This window comes from Dendrobates tinctorius, unplaced genomic scaffold (assembly GCF_039654945.1).
Source record: "Dendrobates tinctorius isolate UK_male_01 unplaced genomic scaffold, ASM3965494v1 ptg000083l, whole genome shotgun sequence".
Classification (NCBI taxonomy): Eukaryota; Metazoa; Chordata; class Amphibia; order Anura; family Dendrobatidae; genus Dendrobates; species Dendrobates tinctorius.
In genome coordinates this window covers 5,789,831-5,813,963 of record NW_027361751.1, presented here as the reverse complement: position 1 = coordinate 5,813,963, position 24,133 = coordinate 5,789,831, and positions in this window count along the sequence as shown.

Here is a 24,133-nt window from a genome sequence, read left to right as displayed (position 1 = left end):
GCTTTACTCTCGCTCCTCACCTTGTGGTTTTGCTCTTGCTCCGCAATCCTGTGGTTCTGCTCTTGCTCTGCAATCCTGTGGTTCTCCTCTTGCTCCGCAATCCTGCGGTTTTGCTCTTGCTCCATGATCCTGCGGTTCTGCTCTTGCTCCGCTATTCTGTGGTTCTGCTCTTGCTCCGCAATCCTGTGGTTCTGCTCTTGCTCCACAATCCTGCAGTTCTGCTCTTGCTCCACAATCCTGCAGTTCTGCTCTTGCTCCACAATCCTGCGGTTCTGCTCTTGCTCCGCAATCCTGTGGTTCTGCTCTTGCTCCGCAATCCTGCGGTTCCGCTCTTGCTCCACTATCCTGTGGTTCTGCTCTTGCTCTGCGATCCTGCGGTTTTGCTCTTGCTCTGCAATCCTGTGGTTTTACTCTTGCTCTCCAATCCTGCGGTTCTACTCTTGCTCCGCAATTCTGTGGTTCTGCTCTTGCTCCGCAATCCTGCGGTTCTGCTGTTGCTCCGTGATCCTGCAGTTTTGCTCTTGCTCCGCAATCCTGTGGTTCTGCTCTTGCTCCGCAATCCTGTGGTTTTGCTCTTGCTCTCCAATCCTGCGGTTCTACCCTTGCTCCACAATCCTGTGGTTCTGCTCTTGCTCCGCAATCCTGCGGTTCTGCTCTTGTTCCGCAATCCTGCGGTTCTGCTCTTGGTCCGCGATCCCATGGTTTTGCTCTTGCTCTGCTATCCTGTGGTTCTGCTCTTGCTCTGCAATCCTGTGGTTCTGCTCTTGCTCTGCGATCCTGCGGTTCTGCTCTTGCTCTACAATCCGGCGGTCCTGCTCTGTTTCCGTTCTGCATCCTGTGGGTCTTTATCCCTCCTGTCTGAACTGTTTCCTAACAGTTACCGTCCTTGTCTGAACTTGCTCCTACCTGTTCCCACACGTTATTCATACCTGTCTGTGTACCTGTCCTTCCTGAATCAGTCCTAGCTTCTCCGGTCTGAACAGGTTCCTACCTGTCCCCATATAATCTCCATCTCCTTCAGCTTTATCGATCGAGTATTTCCAAGTTCACTGGGAGTCATTGTATGTCTTGAAATTAATGACAACTATTACATGATTTGAAGTGGCAACTTAGCCAGAATAGATCAGCTACTGTTCGCAGACATGCTCAGAAATTGAGGCTTTCAATTTTTGTGTTTTGCCTTCAAACAAGATCTACAAAAGTTCACATTGGATGACCCATATACCCTCCAGTCTGAACAGGCCCATACCTATTTCCATATACCTGCCTGTGTTCCTGTCCCTACCGAGTCAGTACCTGTCCCGCCTGTCCTGCTAGAGTGCCAGCCGTGCCCGCCTGTCCTGCCAGAGTGCCAGCCGTGCCTGCCTGTCCTGCCAGAGTGCCAGCCGTGCCCGCCTGTCCTGCCAGAGTACCAGCTGTGCCTGCCAGTGCCTCAGCCGTTAAACCAATAAAGTTCCTCATTAATTATAATAATGATTCCCTTAAGAATATAAAGTTCCAAAAATGCAAAACAGAACAAAGGAAGGAGCAATGATCATAAATCTTAATAAACAATAACAATTTTATTCAATAGTTAAATAAATATACAAAAATAACAAAAAACATAACAACATGGATCACAATGATTTGGGACATGATAACAGTTAGACTGCAAGCAGTTAGTGCATAAACTCACCCCCATGATAATGAAGATCTACAGACTTGTCACTTGAGAGCCTAATATATACTTACAGTATATCTACATTTCCAAAATAGTATTGATGCTTCACTTGACAGTTCACAAGTGCATATTCAAAATTATATATATATATATATATATATATATATATATATATAACCACAGTTATATTACTACGGTGTGTATACAATATATAGCACCATGTGATCAGTTACTCTAGCAACCCCTAGTACGCAGTTGTGCCTGATACTTGTGTTAACACAGGACTTGTTGATTCTACTACACATGTGCCAACTGAATTGATTTTATTGGCCAGATCTGACCATGTGACCACCCATTTTAGATATTTAAATGTTCTTGCCTTTCATTATCACACATCCCCCTTAAGAAAGCATCTATACAAAAAAGCGAAACATACAATGGGGTTTTCTGGGTCCTGTCCGGTGCTATTAACCCTCCAACTTATATACTGGTAAGTGCTACTTATCTGTATTTATTCATATGATTTCTGGATTATTTAGTCACAAATACTACTACTACTGATCTTATTAGATAAGCGCTCTCTGTTTACTGTTGGCAGGTGCACAGCATTCAGTGATCGTTCAGCATTATCCTTGTGCACTGTACTCTGTGTTTTTATTGTCTATATTTATTATTTACTTTTGTATAATTATTAATAAAGTATCTTTTTACCTATATACTCCTTTTTTCCAAGTAATTTCATTCTTATTATGGAGTTGGTATTTTTTCTGGTTTGGGGTTTAGTTTGCACAGTCTAGTACTTCTCGTCAAACCGTCATGTTGCCCTGTTCGTGTTTCAATATCCTCCTTTGTGGCCTCCAAGCTAACACTCTTGCACCTCTCCAGTCCAACCTTAACTCTGCTGCCTGACTAATCCACCTCTTTCCTTGCTACTCCTCAGCTTCTTCCTTCATTGGCTTCCAATTCCACATTAATCCAGTTAAAGCTACTAACATTGATCTACAATTCTGATCATAATCTGAACTAATCAATCTAATCTGCAGATATCTTAACACATGTAATCCCCAGTGCTCCAAAGACCATCTTCTCTCCCATGCTAAGCTAGGAGGGATAGCTAACACTAGAGAAGACAGAGAAAAGATTCAGAATGATCTAGATAAGCTTCAACAATGGGCAGTGACTAATAGAATGGTATTTAGCAGGGCGAAATGCAAGATTATACATCTGGGCAAGAAAAACAAAAATTACATCTACAGAGTGGCAGGAATAGAGCTAAGCAACAGCATGTGTGAAAAAGACTTGAGTATACTAATAGCTCACAGGCTGCATATGAGTCAACAGTGTGATGCAGCAGTAAAAAGGGCAAACACAGTTCTAGGATGTATTAAGAGAAGTATAGAGTCTAGATCACATGAAGTAATTATTCCCCTCTACTCCTCGTTGGTCAGGCCTCATCTGGAATACTGTGTCCAGTTCTGGGCACTACATTTTAAAAAAGACATTAAAAAACTGGAGAAAGTTCAGAGAATAGCTAACAGGATAGTGAGTAGACTGTAAAGTATGTCCTACGAGTAATGATTAAAAGAATGGGAATGTTTAGCTTACATAAAAGAAGGCTAGGAGGAGACAATAGGTGTCTGCAAATATCTGAAGGGATGTCATGGTGCAGAGGGATCATCCTTATTCTCATTTGCACATGGAAACATGAGAAGCAATGGAATGAAACGGAAAGGGAGAAGATACAGATTAGTTATGAGAAAAAACTTTTTGACAATGAGGGTGATCAATGAGTGGAACAGGCTGCCATGAGAGGTGGTGAGTTCTCCTACAATGGAAGCCTTCAAATAAGGTCTGGACAGATATCTGTCTGAGATGGTTCAGTGAATCCTGCACTGCATTGAACAGAGTTGTTGGGCACGATGACCCTGGAGGTCAAATCCAACTATAGCATTCTGTGATTCATATGCACTATTAAAGAAAACAGGTCCCCCATGCCTTCCAACCCAGCAGTATTCACCTATGTATTAGCAAATTCCCTGCCTAGCCAGCCCTGTATAATGTTATTGAGTGAAAACAAGGTATAAAAAAGCCTTTATAATGTCCCCATTTCCTGACGAGAGCTTTGACTAGTCAATAGGGCGGTACTTGCCCCAGCCTAGTCAGCCCTCTTTCCGTGACAGCATGCCCTTGTGTGCATGATAATATAATTTGCATGAGCTCCGTCATCACTAGAGATGAGCAAATTTGTTCAGATTTTGTCCCCGAATCTGATTTTGACATATTCGAGCCATTGTTGAGCAATATTCGGGCCGAATGTATGTCTTATGATCAGTTCTGAACATATTCAGTAATTTCTACTCCCATTGACTCTAATGACGTTCAGCTGTGTTCGACAAATATTGCATAAACAATATTTGATTCTGATCATATTCGGAACCGAATCTGGACAAATTCACTCATCTCTAGTCATCACTGCTCATGCTAATCTAACGCATGCTCATTCCAACAGTATCATTGCACCTCTGAAGCCAAATGTATGCTTCCCGGCTTCAGAGGCGCACATTGCGCATGACTGAAAGCCATCTTCAGAATTTCAGGACATGCGCTATGTGCGCCTCTGAAACCAGGAAGTGTACACCTGGCTTTAGAGATGCAGTGACGCTGCCGGAATGAGCGGTGCACATGCGCTAGATTTGGATGAACAGAGATGACGCCATTTGTGCAAATTATGTTATCATGCCCACAGTGTTATAACATATGATGGAATAACATGGAAAGAGGGCTGACTAGTCTGGGGCAACTAACGCTCCATCGACTAGTCAAAGCCCTCCTTAGCATAGCAAATGGGGACATTATAAAGGCTTTTTTAAATACCGTGTTTTCACTCAATAACGTTACACAGTTACACAGGGCTTGTTAGGCAGGGAAGTTGCTCATACAGAGGTGAGTGCTGCTGAGTTGAAGTGCATGGGGGACCTGACAGGTTCCCTTTAAACAGCATATGGTCCTGGAGTAAAGTATTAAGAAGGACCATACTAGCCTTTGTTCCAGAACTGTTAGCAAGTAAGGAGATGGGTGATCTGGCATCTTTAACCCCTTCACCCCCAAGGGTGGTTTGCACGTTCATGACCGGGCCAATTTTTACAATTCTGACCACTGTACCTTTATGAGGTCATAACTCTGTAACGCTTCCATGGATCCCGGTGATTCTGACATTGTTTTCTCGTGACATATTGTACTTAATGATAGTGGTAAAATTTCATTCAAATAACTTGCGTTTATTTGTGAGAAAAATGGAAATTTGGCGAAAATTTTGAAAATTTCGCAATTTTCCAACTTTGAATTTTTTTGCCCTTAAATCACAGAGATACGGCACACAAAAAACTTGATAACTAACATTTCCCACATGTTTACTTTACATCAGCACAATTTTGGAACCAAAATTTTTTTTTGTTAGGAAGTTATAAGGGTTAAAAGTTGACCAGCGATTTCTCATTTTTACAACACCACATCACATTTGAAGCCACTTTGAGGGGTCTATATGATAGAAAATACCCAAAAGTGACACCATTCTAAAAACTGCACCCCTTAAGGTGCTCAAAACCACATTCAAGAAGTTTATTAACCCTTTAGGTGCATCACAGGAATTTTTTTGAATATTTAAAAAAAAATGAACATCTAACTTTTTTTCATAAAAAAAATACTTCAGGTTCAATTTTTTTTATATGACCAAAGGTAACAGGAGAAATTGAACTGCAAAAGTTATTGTGCAATTTGTCCTGAGTACGCAGATACCTGATATGTGGGGGGGAACGACTGTTTCGGCGCATGGCAGAGCTCAGAATGGAAGGAGCGCCGTTTGACTTTTTCAATGCAAAATTGGCTGGAATTCAGATTGGACGCCATGTCACGTTTGGAGAGTCCCTGATGTACCTAAACAGTGGAAACCCCCTACAAGTGATCCCATTTTGGAAACTAGACCCCCCAAGGAACTTATCTAGATATGTGGTGAGAACTTTGAACCCACAAGGGCTTTACAGAAGTTTATAACGTACAGCCATACAATTAAAAAATCATATTTTTTCCACAAAAATGATCTTTTCACCCCAATTTTTATTTTCCCAAGGGTAACAGGACCCTAAAAGTTATTGTGCAATTTGTCCTGAGTACGCTGATACCCCACATGTGGGGGTAAACCACTATTTGGGCGCATGGCAGAGCTCGGAAGGGAAGCAGCGCCATTTGACGTTTTTGGCTGGAATTGAGATCGGACACCATGTAGCGTTTGGAAAACCCCTGATGTACCAAAACAGTGGAAACCCCCCACAAATGACACCATTTTGGAAACTAGACCCCCTAAGGAACTTATCTAGATGTGTGGTGAGAACTTTGAACCCCCCAGTGCTTCACAGAAGTTTACAATGCCCGTGCGTGAAAATAAAAAATTCGTATTTTTTCCACAAACATGATCTTTTAGTCACCATTTTTTTATTTTCCCAAGGGTACCAGGAGAAATTGGACCCCAAAAGTTGCTGTCCAATTTGTCCTGAGTATGCTGATACCCCATACGTGGGAGAAAACTACTGTATGGGCACACGTCGGGGCTCGCAAGGGAAGTAGTGACGTTTTGGAATGCAGACTTTCATGGAATGGTCTGCGGGTGTCATGTTGCCTTTGGAGAGCCCCTAATGTACCTAAACAGTGGAAACCCCCCACAAATGACACCATTTTGTAAACTAGACCCCCCAAGGAACTTATCTAGATGTGTGGTGAGCACTTTGAACCCCCAAGGGCTTCACAGAAGTTTATAATGCCAGGGCATGAAAATAAAAAAATCGTATTTTTTCCACAAACATGATCAATTAGTCCCCAATTTTTTTATTTTCCCAAGGGTAACAGGAGAAATTGAACCCCAAAAGTTGTTGTCCAATTTGTCCTGAGTACGCTGACACCCCATATGTGGGATAAAACTACTGTATGGACACACGTCAGGGCTCGGAAGGGAAGTAGTGACGTTTTGGAATGCAGACTTTGATGGAATGGTCTGCGGGTGTCATGTTGCCTTTGGAGAGCCCCTAATGTACCTAAACAGTGGAAACCCCCACAAGTGACCCCATTTTGGAAACGAGACCCCCTAAGGAACTTACCTAGATGTGAGGTGAGCGCTTTGAACCCCCAAGGGCTTCACAGAAGTTTATAATGCCCAGGCATGAAAATAAAAAAATCATATTTTTTTCCACAAACATGATCAATTAGTCCCCAATGTTTTCATTTTCCCAAGGGTAACAGGAGAAATTGGACCCCAAAAGTTGTTGTCCAATTTGTCCTGAGTATGCTGACACCCCATATGTGGGAGAAAACTACTGTATGGACACACGTCGGGGCTCGGAAGGGAAGCAGTGACGTTTTGGAATGCAGACTTTGATGGAATGGTCTGCGGGTGTCATGTGCGTTTGGAGAGCCCCTGATGTACCTAAACTATTGAAACTCCCCACAAGTGACCCCATTTTGGACACTAGACCCCCCACGGAACTTATCTAGATGTGTGGTGAGCACTTTGAACCCCCAAGTGCTTCACAGAAGTTTATAACACTCGGACATGAAAATAAAAAAATCATTTTTTTCCACAAAAATGATATTTTTGCCCCCAATTTTTTATTTTCCTAAGGGTAACAGGAGAAATTGGACCCGAAAAATTGTTTTGCAATTTGTCCTGAGTAGGCTGATACCCTACATGTGGGGGTAAAACACTGTTTGGGCGCATAGCAGAGCTTGGAAGGGAAGGAGCACCATTTGACTTTTTCAACTCAGAATTGGCTGGAATTGAGATCAGACGCCATGTTGCATTTGGAGAGCGCCTGATGTGCCCAAACAGTGGAAACCCCCAATTCTAACTCCAACCCGAACCCCAACACGCCCCTAACCCTAACCCTAGCCCTAACCCTAGCCCTATCCCTAGCCCTAACCCTAACCCTAGCCCTAACCCTAACCCTAACCCTACCCTAACCCTAACCCTAGCCCTAACCCTACCCCAACACACCCCTAGCCTTAACCCTAACCCTAATGGAAAAATGGAAATAAATACATTTTTTTTATTTTATTATTTTTCCCTAACTAAGGGGGTGATAACGGGGGGTTTGATTTACTATTTATGGCGGTTTTTATGTTTGGCGGCTGTCGCACGCTAAAAGACGCTTTTTATTGTAAAAATAGTTTTTGCATCACCACATATTGAGAGCTATAATTTTTCCGTATTTTGACCCACCGAGTCATGTGAGGTCTTATTTTTTGCAGGACGAGTTGACGTTTTTATTGGTACCATTTTCGGGCACGTGGAATTTTTTGATCGCTTTTTATTCCGATTTTTGGGACGCAGAATGAACAAAAACTAGCGTTTCATGAATTTCTTTTGGGGGGGGTGCGTTTACACCATTCCGCGTGCGGTAAAATTGATAAAGCGGTTTTATTCTTCGGGTCAGTACGGTTACAGCGATACCTCATTTAGGTCGTTTTTTTATGTTTTTGTCGGTTTTATGCAATGAAAACTATTTTATATAAAAAATAATTATTTTTGCATCGCTTTATTCTGCGAGCTATAACTTTTTTATTTTTTCGCTGATGATACTGTGTGGCAGTTCGTTTTTTGCGGGACAAGATGACGTTTTCAGCGGTACCATGGATATTTATATGCGTCTTTTTTGATCGTGCGTTATTACACTTTTTGTTTGGCGGTATGATAATAAATCATTATTTTTTGCTTCGTTTTTTATTTTTATTTTTTAAGGGGTTCGCTAAAGGGGTTAACTAATGGGACAGTTTTATAGGGCGGGTCGTTACGGACGCGGCGATACCTAATATGTGTACTTTTATTGTTTTTTTTTATTATTTCCAAAAAATGGATTTATTGGGGGAATTTTTTTTTTTTTCTAATATATTTGGCGATTTTTTTTAAAATTATTTTTACACTTTTTTTTATTTTTTTTTTACTTTATTAAATAGTCCCAGGTGGGACATCACTGTCCTGTGACAGATTGCTGATCTGTCACATCACAGATCACTGTGACAGATCAGCGATCTGACACAGGCACTGCAAAGTACTACATCTGGGCAATAAAAATGAAAAAAGCATATATAGAATGGGAGGAATAGGGCTAAGTGACAGCACATGTGAAAAAGACTTGGGTATACTAATAGATCACAGACTGAATATGAGTCAACAGTGTGATGCAGCAGCAAAAAAGGCAAATGCAATTCTAGGATGTATTAACAGAAGCATACAGTCTAGATCACGTGAAGTCATTATTTCCCTCTACTCCTCTTTGGTCAGACCTCATCTGGAATATTGTGTCCAATTTTGGGCACCACATTTTAAAAAAGACATCAACAAACTGGAGCAAGTTCAGAAAAGAGCGACCAGAATGGTGACCGGTCTGCAAACCCTGTCTTATGAGGAAAGGTTGCAGGATTTGGGAATGTTTAGTTTGCAAAAGAGAAGACTGAGAGGAGACTTAATAGCTGTCTACAAATATCTAAAGGGCTGTCACATTGTAGAAGGATCAACTTTATTCTCATTTGCACAAGGAAAGACTAGAAGCAATGGGATGAAGCTGAATGGGAGGAGACACAGATTAGATATTAGAAAAAACTTTTTGACAGTTAGAGTGATCAATGAGTGGAACAGGCTGCCACGAGAAGTGGTGAGTTCTCCTTCAATGGAAGTCTTCAAACAGAGGCTGGACAGACATCTAACTGGGATGATTTAGCGAATCCTGCTTTGAGCAGGGGGTTGGACCAGATGGCCCAGGAGGTCCCTTCCAACTCTACGATTCTATGATTCTATGATTCTATGATTCTATGAAGGCTTCCTGCAGGCCCCCGAAGGCCCCCGTCGCCATCTTGGATTCGAGGGCCTGGAGGAAAGGAGCCCCCCGCAGCAGCGCTGCACATTGCACTGCCGTGGGGGGCTCAGGGAAGCACGGAGGGAGCCCCCTCCCTGCCGATGTTTCCCTTTAACCCCCGGTATACCGCGATCGTGTTTGATCGCGGTGTGCAAGGGGTTAACGTGTCGGGGGCGGTCCGTGACCGCCCCTGACACATTGTGCCGGGTGTCAGCTGTGATAATCAGCTGACACCCGGCCGCGATCAGCGGCGCTCACCACGTGGGCGCCGCTGATCGCGGTAGACGTACTATCCCGTCCACGGTCATACGGGCCCGGGTACCGTGGACGGGATAGTACGTCGGATGTCAGGAAGGGGTTAAAATGTATAGCCAGTATACTGTATGGGCACATGAAGACCCTGTCTGCCACTGCATAGGGAGAATTCATACAGATTTTCTGTGTGCATTCTTTCCATAGTGAAAATGTGACAATTAGAAAATATACGGATAAGTCCGATCCATTTTCTTGTTTTCATTCTACCTTCCTTCCTTCCATGTAGGCTTACTCCTAGCATCGAATGTACATGATGACAGGTCCACTGGCTTTATGTTACTTTTATACTTTTTTTCATTAGCAAGGAGGTGGTCCTCAAAATATCCATGTTAATTTCTGTGCAAATAAGGCTATGCTCCCACAACAAGCTTTTTGGTGCATTTTGCAGTATGTTACAGTTCCAGCAAAGTGGGTGGGATTTATCGAGATCTCATGTCCACTGTGCGTCTTTTTAACAAAGCATAAACTGATCTGCGGTGCGGGTTTCAAATCTGCACCATGTCAATTTCTCTTGCATATATGTTGAGTCTTCTGTGTAGAATAACCCCATAGACTTCGAAAACTTCTGAAAATTCCACGGGTAAAAAACCCGAGGTGGAAACGCATCACAAACGCATGTAATCTGCACCAAAGCCAAATACCAGGAAGTATCAAAACCAAAGCATCTTTATATAAAGCATGACATACCAAACAAACAACAACAGTAGTGTCAAAAACGTGATTAAAAAATGCAGCTAACTAAATAATAGGTGCAGAAATGGTGCAGTGTCAAAAACTCAACAAAAGCTCATCGTGGGAAAGTAGCCTAATGGCTAAACAAATGTTATAATATCATTGTAACTGTTATTGTATTGTCAGGACTGATGCATTGGTTCTTTGTAGTGATTAGCGAACGTGCTCAAATATCGTGTTATCTGAACATGCTCAAGTGTCATCCGAATATCATGGACGTGCCCGAATAATATGTTCAAGTCCCTGAGGCTGCATGTTTTGCTTTTTAACAACCGCAACACATGAGGGGATTGCCTAACAAGCAGACAATAACTGCATGTGTTGCAGCTGTCTAATAGCCTCAAATCATGCAGCCGCAGAGACTCGAACATATCATTCGGGCACGTCCATGATACTCGGATGACACTCGAGCATGCTCAGATAACACGATATCCGAGTACGTTTGCTCAACACTAGTGCTTTGTAATAAAAAAGGATGGCACACATAATTATTGCAATATGCATGTATCATGAGGATCCATCATAATCCTGAAGAATAAAACTGAAATGCTGTTCTGTGGGAGGTCTAATGACTCATACAATGTATCACCGCGCCTCCTAATTACTCCACTAACGGTAACACTTGGTAACCATACTGTAGAGCACTAGACCTCTTTCTGAAATATTGGATGCACTGGCTTTCTCTAATATAATTAATGGCATAAACACTGATCTCATGTGAAGCGATGATAACATTATTTCTTTCTTTCAAAGGGTTCAAGTGTCCCTGGGCTAATGTTTACCTTCTAATGAGGGAGGGTTCCTGCTTTGAAGTTACAAAAATTACAGACAATCAAAGCAGAGCAAGGGATCTGTAGTTCCTTTCTTGTCCAATGTAGTAAATCGATGACATGACAGTTGACCCGACACTTTGTTTTATCATTTTCAGTTTGTTTAGACCCTATTAAGTCATTGTAGACAGAAAGATCAGAATTATTCATTAGAAGTGTAATTGGACTCAAAGTAGTTTTGTACTTTACAGACAGAATATTAATGGAGATCTATCAGCTACATTTTGGCTTAGGCATATCAGTAGTATGGACCTGCAGCTGTATGGTGCTGCCCTAAAGTAGGGCATTGTGTTAACCCCTTTTCAACATGGCTAATTTCACTTTTTTGCATTTTTGTTTTTTCCCTCCCTTTTTTTCTGTCCACGTGGACATGCAAGGGCTTGTTTTTTGCAGAACGACCTGTAATTTTAAATGACACCATTTCATTTTACCATATAGTGTACTGAAAAACGTGACAAATATTCCAAGTGGGGTGAAATTGCTAATAAAAAACAAATCTTACCCTGTTTTTTGGGAATTGTTTTTTATGGTCTACATTGTGTGGAAAAATGACCTTCATATCCTCATCAATACGTTTACTGTGATACTAAATTTGTCTCTTTTTTAAATTATTTTAGTGGTGAAAAAAATCAGAAATTTCATAAAAACATTTTTTTTATTGTTTCGCCATTTCCCAAAACCTGTAATTTTTTTTCCTTGTCGTCCTACAGCAGCAATGGGGATTTTATCCTCCTGGAACAAAGGACAGGTGATAGCAATTGATTTAAAGGAAATCTGTCACCAGGTTTGGCCGACATGAGATACGGCAACCACCTTTCAGGCCCATGTACTGGAGAAACTTACACACGTAGACACATTCAAGTGAATGGGTCTGTGCACATGTGTCCGTGGGCAAAATACACTACACCCACTTTTTAACAGCACGGGATGCAAACGTCCCGCACATGAGCACACGGATGACACACATGGATGTCATCAATGTGACACGTACCGGCGCCTGAGAAGTAGCACTACAGTTAACACTGTTCCCTGGCACCGGGTGCTGAAGACGGCTCTCATCATTCTCCCCTGCTCTGCAACCCTGAGGAACAGCTGTTAGCGTTAACAAGGCTGGTTATCAAGAATGGAGGGGTCCCATGCTGTTTTTTTATTATTTAAATAATTAATTTTAAAAAATGGTGTGGGTTCTACCCCATTTTTGGCAACCAGCCTTGGTAAAGCAGATAGCTGGGTGCTGGTATTCTTAGACTGGGTTACTATAAATAAAACTTATAAAAAATAACTTTTATTAAGTAGATATTAAAAATTATTATTGACCCCCCCAGCTCGCAGCTGCCCAGAAAAAGCACATCTACTACATGTGCCAATTCTGGCACTTTGACTGGCTCTTCCCACTTGACCTGTAGCAGTGGCAACTGGGGTTCATATTTGTGGGGTTGATGTCACCGTTGTATTGTCTGGTGACATCAAGACCATGGCTTAGTAATGGAGAGGCATCTATAAGACATCTATCCATTGCTAACCCTATAGTTGTATTGTAAATAAACACATACCCAGAACAAAGAGGTTACCGCCGGTCACAGAGGCTGCATTCCCTGCCAGGCTGAAATGCGGTGACCTCAGCACTGTGAGAAAAATTCAACGAGTTCACCACAGTTCAGCTCAGTGAGTTTACTGCAGATCACTGAAGATTCCTAGAGTCCTGCAGAAGATCAAGAAAGCGCAGGCCTCAATGACAATAATAAGCCCTTGTTGGCCCAAGATGGCATAGTTCACACCTCTGATGGTTGAGCAGGGGAATGTATTAGAGACTTCCCATTATCTCTCCTCTGGTGACTTAGGTCATCCAATGTTGTCCTCCCCTGGGCTGCCTTAATTTGACAGCTTGGAAGTGGATCTCCCCCCTTTTAGATAAGATGGGGCTACCAGGTATTATAGCCAATACCCTTCTCCATTGCAGACGTGCAAGCACCAACAAAACCTATTCTGGAATCAGAGTGTCTTTTTGGCTTGGTTTATCAAGAACCAGTTGTCCTCTTATTTTCCTACCTTGCAGAACATCCTAGACCTCCTGCAAGATGGTTCTGACAAAGGTCTCAAGCATAATGCTATCAGAATGCAGATGTCATAATCCAGGCCAGATTTTTGTCTTGTCTCTCCTTTCCCGATCTGGTCATGTCAGGGATTAATTTTCCCTGCCTCGTTCTTGTGTCCGATCTGCTATATCTCTGTGCTGCAACCTGTGTGCAGTGACGGTTATATTTCTTACCTTCGGCGTGTGTAGCTGGCTCTGGTGAGTTCCTGATCTGTCCTGCTGCGTTCATCTGACCCTACCTGTGTTTGTTGACCTTCTTCCTACCTGACCCTACTCCTTAGTTCCCTGTATGTCTGACCTTTTGCTTGCTTCTGACTCTGCATTTCGGATTTCCCCTTTTTACTCCGTTACTCTCTGGTTTTGATTCGGCTCTCTGACTATTCCGCTGCCATCTAGTGGTGGCTTCGCTGTATTTCTGTGGGTCTGCTTCATTGCAGGATTTTCAGCTCATTCTTCACTCTGCTGCCATCTAGTGGAGTTTGTGCTACTCTGCAGTAACCCGCAGTACAACATTGTGACATTATAACTGGCCATACATTTATTTTCTCTCTCTATGGATCCGCTTTGTACTCTTGCAGATCAGATGTCAAATTTGACCCAAATGATGCAGGATTTGTCCGTAGAACATAGAGCCCTTGCCACCTCTCATAACCAACTCCAGGGGGAACTTTCTGAAGCTGTTAAATCTTTTCAGAGTTCCATGACACAATCAATCTTTAGGCAATCTGATCCCATTGATGTTTCTTTACACTCTCCTGAACCTACGATCAGAAACCTACAATCAGGCTCCCAGATACTTTCTCCGGAGAGAAGGAGAAGTTTCATATGTTCAGATAAAGTTGTAAGTTACTCTTTTCCCTTAGACCCAGATCCTCAGGAAATGAGAGTCAATGGGTGGGAATAATAATGTCTTTACTCAGGGAGGGTCCTCAGACTTGGGCTTTTTCCCTACCTTCTACTGCCCCTGAACATACTGTATGTCTGTGGATAGGTTCTTTGAGGCCTTAGGACTGATTTAGGACAAACCAGACCGGGTCAGGGTGGCAGAGGACACGATCATGGGTCTCTCCCAGGGTAAACTCACTGCAGAATGGTACTGTTCAGAGTTTAGTCGGTGGTCCACCGATGTGTCTTGGAATGACTTTGCTTTAAGATATCAGTTCAGGAGAGGACTTTCGGATCATCTCATGACGCTCTGGCTCTCCATCCGCCATCCAGTTCTTTGGAGGAGGCCATGACCCAGGCCATTCACATGGATCGTAGATTGAGGGAGAGAGGAGTAATCCAGCGAGAGGTTCCAGTATATCCTGCTAAGTCCGAGGTTATGCCATATATGGAACCTTTGGAGTATGGGGCCACTATCCTCAAGGATAAGGAGAGGAAGCGGCGATGCAAAGGGAAATTATGTTTCTATTGTAGAAGTCTGGGACATTGGAAGAATTATTGTCTCTCTTGCCCACCAATTATCTGGGGCTAAGTGGTTTTCCAAGTTGGATCTCAGGGGAGCATATAACCTTATCTGCATTCAGGAAGGGGACGAGTGGAAAATGGCATTTCTCACCTCTGAGGGGTTGCTTGAAAATTTAGTCATGCCTTTTGGTCTCATGAACGTGCCTGCGGTGTTTCAAAACTTAATTACTGATGTATTTTCTGATTTCAGTGCGCGCGTTATGGTTGTATATTTGGATGGCATTCTTATTTTTTTACCTGACAAAGAATCTCACATAGGTCATTTACGTGCGGTTCTTCATAGGCTACGGGAGAAGTCGCTGTTTGCTAAACCTGAGAAGTGTTCATTTTGTGTCCAAGTGCTTTCCTTTTTGGGGTTCATCCTCTCTGCAATGAGTTTCGTATGGACCCCGGAAAGGTACAAGCAATTGTTAATTGGGTGCAACCCAGAGACCTCAAGGGTCTTTTTTGGGTTTCGCCAACTATTATCGCAAATTTATCAAGGGGTTTTCTCAGGTGGTCAAACCACTCACCGATCTAACTCGTAAGGGGGCTGATCTTAAAGTCTGGTTGTCTCTGGCAGTTGAAGCATTTATAGCATTGATGAAGTGTTTTAAGTCTGCTCCTGTGTTGGTTCAGCCCGATCCGTCAGAACCATTCATTGTGGAGGTGGATGCATCAGAGGTGGGAGTGGGGACGGTGTTTTCTCAGGGATCCGTCACTTTGACTAATTTAAGACCAACTCGATAAGGCTCCTTTTGAACCTCTGTAGTGGGCAGATATAAAGTATCTATTCCTCAAGACCTGGTTTCTTGTGGCTATGACGTCTGCAAGCAGACTAAAGGTCCCGTTACATTTAGCGATGCACCAGCGATTCCGACCACGATATGACCCGTTCAGAATCGCTGGTGCATCGCTAAATGGTCGCTAGTGAGCTGCCAAACAGGCAGATCTCACTAGCGATGCAGCAGCGGTCGGCGGTAGATACTTACTGTCAGACGCAGCGATGATGACTTATTCCGCCTGCGTCCATGGCTCGCTCGCCGGCGCCAGCAGGAAGCCGACGATGAGAAATGGACCAGGCCGATCTCGCGCGATCAGCGATATCCAGCAGGGGAGCCGGTCGGAGGTAAGTGTCACATGTAGCGATATCGCTAGTGATATCGCTGCTGTGTCACAAAATCGGTGACGCTTTAGCGATATTGCTAGCAATATTGCTATGTGTAAAGGGCCCTTAAGTAAGATCCAGGCTGTGGTATCCAGAGAGCCTTATCTTATATTTAACATAATTTAAACTAATTGCTATCACCTATCCTTTCTTCCAAAAGCATAAAATCCTCATTGATGCTGCTGATCGGACTAAAGAAAAGAGAATTTACAGTAAGAAATTACACTATTTTTCAGTTGATGAGGCTTGCGTTGGGGCTTTTTTTTGCAGGGCAAGAAGACATTTTTATTGCTCTCATTTTGGGGTAGATATTGCATTTTAGGGGGCAGACAGACGGCTGTAATTCTCGTGCAAGGATCACATTGAACTCCCCAGACAGCTGCATAGAAATAAATCATGCTATGACAGCTGCATAGAAATAAATCATGTTATGATGCTCGGGTCAGGAGAGGAGCCGGACCAGTTCGTGGACTGTGATGTGATCCTCACACGAGAAATTCGTCCGTCTGTCTCCGTCATTAACTTCTTACAGCATCTTTTTCAGTATTGCGAAGACCAACAGAATGCAATTTTGGCATTTTTTATTTTTTCTGTTTATGGTGTTTACCGATCTGGTTTAATATTTTTACATTTTTATATATCTGAATTTTTTTGACTCAGTAATACCACATATATGTATTATCTTTTAATTATCTTTATCTTCAACGAGGGAAAAGTTAGGTGATTGGATTGTTTATGTTTTTTTATTTTTTACTTGTTATTTTGAAACTATTAGTCCCTTTAAGGGACTTGAATCTGATTGTTTGATTGTTTGTATTATACATAGCCAGCAATACCACAGTATTGCTGCGTGTAGTAAAAATCATGGTCTTTGAAACCTAGCCACAGGCGGCATTTAACGGGTTGACAGTCAGAGCTCCACTCTTGGCTGTTAAAAGCAGGTCATATTTGTGACATACAGCCATTATCTGCGAGTGTTGATTGGTCCCACCCTGTATATGTATAGCAGATGCAGGTAAGGGGTGAAACTGACATATCAACTTTAAAGAGATTGTCCACTACTAGAACAACGCCTTCTTCATCTCAGTGTTTGTCCCCATGAAAATAAAAACTCTTTAACTGACCTCCTGTGCAGACACCATTCTAGCAGTGTCGGCACTTGTGTTCCTGGGGTTCACGTGTGGTTGTTTTGACATGTGAGCCCTGTGCCCTATCAGTGCTGGTGTCACTGTCCCCGCCTTCGGACATATACGTAATCAAGAGGAAGTGAAAGCTGGCTGCTCACTTACTCTTTATTACTAATACAACCACACCTGAGCACCTGGAACGTGAGTGCTGAGACCATTGGAAGCGAGTCGGCAAGGGAGGTGAGTATAAGTGTTCTTATTTTCACAGGGGACAAACATTCAGATCGAGAAGGGGTTGTCCTAGTAGTGGATTACCCCTGTAACTAGGTTCATCCAGATATTTTGGATGATTACAGGGGTTTCTGAGATCAAATAATTAGGAGACCCTTCTGACCAAAGAGGACGACCCCTTTCACATTTTTTGATAATAAATAGTAGTTTACCAAATGATTGTCTTATTAATAAGAAGCAGGGGACAGAGGTAAGAGGGTATAAATGGAAGATCAGACTTCACAGCTTGTTTGTAGTCAAACTTTGGAGACAATTAAGACTGAATAGGAAAAGAAGAAACAGAATTGAACTATTCATTAGGACCATTTGGAAAGTTGGTTCATTTTTCATTTAGCATGCATTGGAAATAAAATTAGTTATGGAGTTGGACAGGGACATCAGGGTTGGAAATTAAGTAATAAATGAGCATAAAGCTGAAGTATAAAGCTGTGAACATCTGATGACCTGAACATACTCATTTAGCTTTTATTGCTCCTTTGTGTCCCTACAAATAACGATAAAATAACATTAACATTCCACTCTAAAAGGCTTTTTGTAGTAAATGAATCACAAAGGTGCAATTGTTTGATTAGCAAATATGAACATTTTTCTTACTGACGAGGCGAAAGAGAAAAATGAGGCCGGAGGTGACACACAATCCTAAATAAACACGTTATTGATTCATAATGGGGGTTAGTTAGTGCACATTGAACATGCTATTACCACAGTCTTTTTATATGTCTCCTTGGACTGGAGCTGTAATGGCCACACTAACAACCCACTTTATTTCCCTCCACCTGATGGTAAAGCAGAAATACCAGTTATGTTATATTAATCACTGACAAGAGGGATGAACGTCTCTATCATTACTCTGCTGCCTCTAAACAGAATGTTTAGACAAGCCTGACACATTTCCCGGAGTTTCAGAGATGGTACCTGAGAATTGTCAGCACTGCAGGCCCGAAAAATAAATGTTTGTCACTTTACTTTTACATTTGGTGTTTCTTTTCTGCAAGGTAATGTTTTAGGTATTCATAAAAAAATATGTAAGTCTGTAGAAAAGAAAAATGCATTTTTAATATTTTGAAACCTTTCCTAAAGGTGGCCATATTGCTTCTGTACTTCGCGTATAGACAGTACTGCAGAATTGTATTTTTCAATAGTATCATGGGGTACATGTCACTTACATTTCACTTACTTTTTTGTTAATTTTTTTTTGGGTGATAAAACCAATTTTGCCTTTGTTGTTTTGTGCTTTACGTTTATGACATTCACTGTTCACAATAATGGTACCTTTATTCCATAGATTGGTATGATTACAGCGATACTAAATTTGTATAGTTCCACGGAGAAAAATATCGTTTAAATGTCATCACAAGGGTTTATATTTTGAGAGACATGTCATTTTTATTTAGAACCATTTAAGTTAACAGATAAATTATTTTTTTATTTTATTTCATAGTAGAGTGGGTTTTGCGTTTTTTTATGTTTACTACTAAGGTTTTAATAGAATACTAAATGGAATCTGTTTCTTAAAAATAATCTCTGGAGGGAGATTCTCATGCAGATCAATAATCCTGCCCATAGCCTGGAACAACTCATTTACATATAAGAAAAATATGGATTTCTCTGGAATAAGACATTGGATCACAGGTATTAAGGTATCATTTTCTTCAGCTTCCTATGACTGTCATGCCCATATAAACAGATTAGAAGGGTTGATCCGACTGACAAATTCACAATCTGTTGATCAGTATACCGAAGCATTATTGCTTATCTGTAGTAAATAGTGATGAGCGAGTATACTCGTTTTTTTCAGCATTTCATAAGATTTAGGAAGCATGCTGTTAGTTTACTACTACTGATGAGTGAGTATATTCGTTACTCGGGTCTCCCCGAGCAAGCTCGGGTGTCCTCCAAGTATTTTAGCGTGCTCGGAGATTTAGTTTTCGTCGTCTCAGCTGCGACTTTTAGACAGGCTGAATACATGTGGGAATTCTCTAACAAACAGGCATTCCACACATGTATTCAAGCTGTCTAGCAGTTGCAAATCATGCAGCTGAGATGACAAAAATTAAATCTCTGAGCACGCCAAAATACTTGGAGGACACCTGAGCACGCTCGGGAAAACCCGAGCGATGAGTATACAGTAGTAGTAAACTAATAGCATACTTCCTAAATCTTATGAAATGTGGGAAATACTCCTGATAAACAAGGAATATCTTGTGGACTGAGCTTCCCTCTTCCTTTGGGTGCAGCTGCAGACAATGCCAAGGGCATCATGACACATTACATTACATCATGACATATTCTACAGCGCCTGGGAAATCATGGGAATGAGGAGACGTGAGTTTCAGAGTGTTCATTGCTGAGAAGAGTTTGACCTGTCACCACTCACACTTGACAACTGTTGCTTCATTTTTCTTGTAGCCACCCAATCAGAGAAGCAAAAACCTACAGAAATGTTTCTTCAGATTGAAATATTATTTTTATATGGCACTCACCATAAAGCTTGGGCTGTGACTAATGTGTATCTAAGGATAGATCACTTCCTTCAACAATCTCTGACAGTTAGGGGCCCGTTACATTTAGCGATGCACCAGCGATCCCGACAACGATACGACCGGGTCAGGATCGCTGGTGCATCGCTAAATGGTCGCTAGTGAGCTGCCAAACAGGCAGATGTCACCAGCGACACAGCAGCGATAAGCGATCTATCGGCGGTCGCTGTTACCTGTCACACTGCAGCGATGATGACGACTTCCGCCTGCGTCCATGCGTTGCTAGTCAGCGCCAGCATGACGCCAATGAGGAAAAAATGGCCCAGGACAATCGAGTGCGATCAGCGATATCCAGCGGGGGGCCAGTCTCAGGTACGTGTCACACAAAGCAAGATCGCTAGCGATATCGCTGTTGCGTCACAAAATCGGTGACGCTTTAGCAATATTGCTATCGATCTCGCTATGTGTGAAAGGCCCTTAAGGCTGAGGCTACACAATTACTTTGACCTTGATACATGTCACGCAGCCAAAGTTCGCTACATCGCAGAGCACTACGAGTCAATGGGATCACATTGCAACCCAAAGGGCACTGCGTCTGAAGCAAATAAGTGGCAAAAAGACCAACCCTATTGATTGTATTGTCGGGTGATGTCTAGCAAACTTTGGCAGCGAGACATGTGTCACGGCTAAAGTTACCTTGTAGTACGAGCCTTATTGTAGGAGATTACTGAAGCAGGTAATCTATCTCTAGATACACATACGATAGTTGCCATCATTTAAAATTATTTGAGGAAGATGAAACATAAGAAATATTTTGCTGTACATATGCTGTGTCTCGACATGATGGCCACATCCTTATGACATCCCAGTAGTCTACTACCCAGTGCCACCAATAAGACTCTGATTACATGCACTTTTCCCTTCCATTGCCTTGGAAATGTTCTATTAGATCAAAATCTCCTGGATTCTGGAGTGTCCTTGCGACTCATAAAAAAATAAAAAGATAAATGTTTCAGACTCTCAGAGGAGCCATCAAATCTCTCCTGAGCTGGACATTCTTGCCTCTCCATATTTTTGCACCACTATCTCATCCCACACACCTCCAAAGCCAACATCCTGATGGTGACCACTAGCATCAAGACATTGTTTGTAGTAGCAACCAGGACCAAAAAAAGGCATAGAAATGTTTAGTGGAGAGTATCTGAATGTTTGATATGAGATCTTTAAAGTACCATAATCACTTGAGCCACCAGTGTACAGATCCTAGACCAGACCTTTACGTATCAAAGAACATTGATCAATACATGATAGCAAACTGAAATAAATGCACAAATTCAGGCTCTTCTGACTATATTGCTGTAACATTTTGTGGGCTGAGCGCACATGCATATTGGGTAGGCAAGTAAAATAACTGCCAAATTAAAGGTCCATTTACACTGCAAGATTAGGAATATTTGTTTCACAATAATCAAGCAGTCTAAATAAGCTGCTGCACACCCTACATACAAAACTCTTGTGCTGCACAAAAGATCATCCCTCTCAGCAGCACAACATCTTGTGTAAACAGGACTCGTGCTGCTGAGAAAAACGGCAACCTTTCCGCACTAAACAATCTATTACAGGTCGGTCGGTGAACATATGAAGCCTGGCCGTCCTTTGACTTAAATGCCCATATGGATGGCTTAGAAGGATTGATCCTACTTAGATATTTCCTTTAAAGGGGCTGGCCTTTTATTGTACAATCTTTACAAAATTGTGTAAATGTGGTGGACAGTAGATACTTATTAATACAGTTGTGCTCAAAAGTTTACATACCTCAACAGAATTTTTGCTTTCTTGGTCTTTTTTCAGAGAATATGAATGATAACAAGAAACTTTTTCTCCACTCATGGTTAGTGGTTGGGTGAAGCCATTTATTGTCAAACTACTGTGTTTTCTCTTTTTAAATCATAATGACAAGGTTGATTATCAAGAATTCAGTGGTGCCCACACTGTTTTTTTAATTATTTAAATAAATCATTTAAAAAAGGCCTAGTTTCCCCCATTTTTGATAACCAGCCTTGCTAAAGCAGACAGCTGTGAATGGTTTCTCAGGCTGGTAAGGGGCCATAGATATTGACCTCAATGAACTGCAGTGACCTCCCTATGGTGAGATCACCACTAAGTCTCACAGTGCAGTGGTGAGTTCACCCCAGTTCAAATTCACTGCAGTGAAATTCTCCCGAGAAAGTGCGGTGAACTTGCTTCTGCACCATGAGACTTTTTCTCACTGTGCTAGAGGTGATCTCACCGGAGGGAGGTCACTGCAGCTCATTGACCTGGCTGGGAATGCAGCATCAGTGACCTCCAGTAACCTCGATGAGGTCACAGCTGCTCACTGATGATGCAGCAGATCATTCATCAGTGGCTCTCAGCTTAGACGGTCGTATCTTGGCACCATTCAGGTTGAAAAAACTATTTATCCCCCAAATATGGATTATGGCACAGGACAGAACGTCGGATAGATGAGGGATATTGTTGTTTTTATTTTTGTTTTATTACAGAAGATGAGGGACTCAATGGATTTGGTGTTAGGTGAGTAAAACTGCATTTGTTATTTTTAAATAAAAAAGAATTTTGTTTTGTTTTTATTTACAACTCTAAGATTAGTAATGGATAGGTATCTTATAGACGCCTCTCCATTACTAAGCTGTGGGCTTGATGTTACAGGACAATACTAATCCCACTTGCCACCATTACAGGGAAAGTGAGAGAAGTCTATTTTTAGACTGGCGAGGGGCAAGATTCATGGCCCTTTACCAGGCTGAGTATACCAGCCCCCAGCTGTCTGCTTTAGCAAGGTTGTCAAAAATGGGGAGACTTCACACTGTTTTTTTAAATTATTTATTTAAATAACTTAAAAAACAGTGTGGGGACCCCTCTATTCTTCATAACCAGCCTTGATAATGCTGACAGCTGAGCGTTGCAGCCCCCAGCTGTGAGTTTTGCCTGGTCGGTTATCAAAAATACAGGGGAACCTACGTCAATTTAAAAAAATATTTATTTATTGCGCAATTGATGGATCAATTAATGCCATCTCTCCTGGTGTCTACCCATAATTTGAACTGTTTTTGCAGCTTTCTTGCCCCCCCTGAAAATGTAGTCTGTTGTGAATTCACTTTCTGGCCGGCCTCTGGTTGCTAGTGAAGGTAGTGGAGCTGGTTGTATTGACAGAGGTGTCGCGAGTTCTCTTTCCAGGCTCCCTCTGGTGGTTACAGGAGGTAACGGAGCTGATCTAATTGACAGAGGCCTGCCACCTGATAATGAGGATGATGATTGGACATCTGGAGTCTCTGACTGGATTTAAGACAGCCGACTCCCTCTATCCCTGTTGGTGATTTTTCCTGCCTCCTGAGGTCTTAGTTTCCAGTTCAGTCCCTGCATGCTCAAGCTAAGTGTTCTTTGCTATTGTTCACATTTGATTTTGGTTTTGTCTATTCAGTTTTGTGTGGTCAGCCAGCCCCGCTGAGACTGTGCTGGATTTCCATCCTTATGTTACTCTTTGTGTCAGTTTGTTTTTTGTCCCTTATTAGATTGGCCTCTTTTTGCTCTGCCTTCAGAATATGCCAGAGTGCTGATATAGTGGGAGAAGTCTAGTGATTTCAGAGTTTTTGCTATCAGAAGTGTTGGACATTTTTGCAGGGTTTTTTGCGTGATTGCAGACAGTGTCTTTCCTTTCCTGTCCTTTCTAGTTAGTGTGGGCCCCATTGTTTGCTCAGCCTTTTTTCCTACCTGTGTTTGTGTTTTCATCTTGTCTCACCGACAATATATGTTTGGGGACTGTCTATTCCTTTAGATTTCCCCTTTTCTTGCTTTAGGCTTATTTAGTTCTCCGGCTGTGTCGAGGCGTCTAGAATCATCGTAGGCACGCTCCACGGCTACTGCTAGTTGTGTGGATAGGATCAGGTGTCTGCAATCTGCTTAGTTACCAACCTCTCTGGTTTTCTGTAGCTTAGCTTGGTCTTGTTTTCCTCCTCAGTGACCCAATTATAACAGTTGTCTATGTGTTTGGTTTTGCCTCCCATTGAATTCAATGGTGTTCGGCTCAT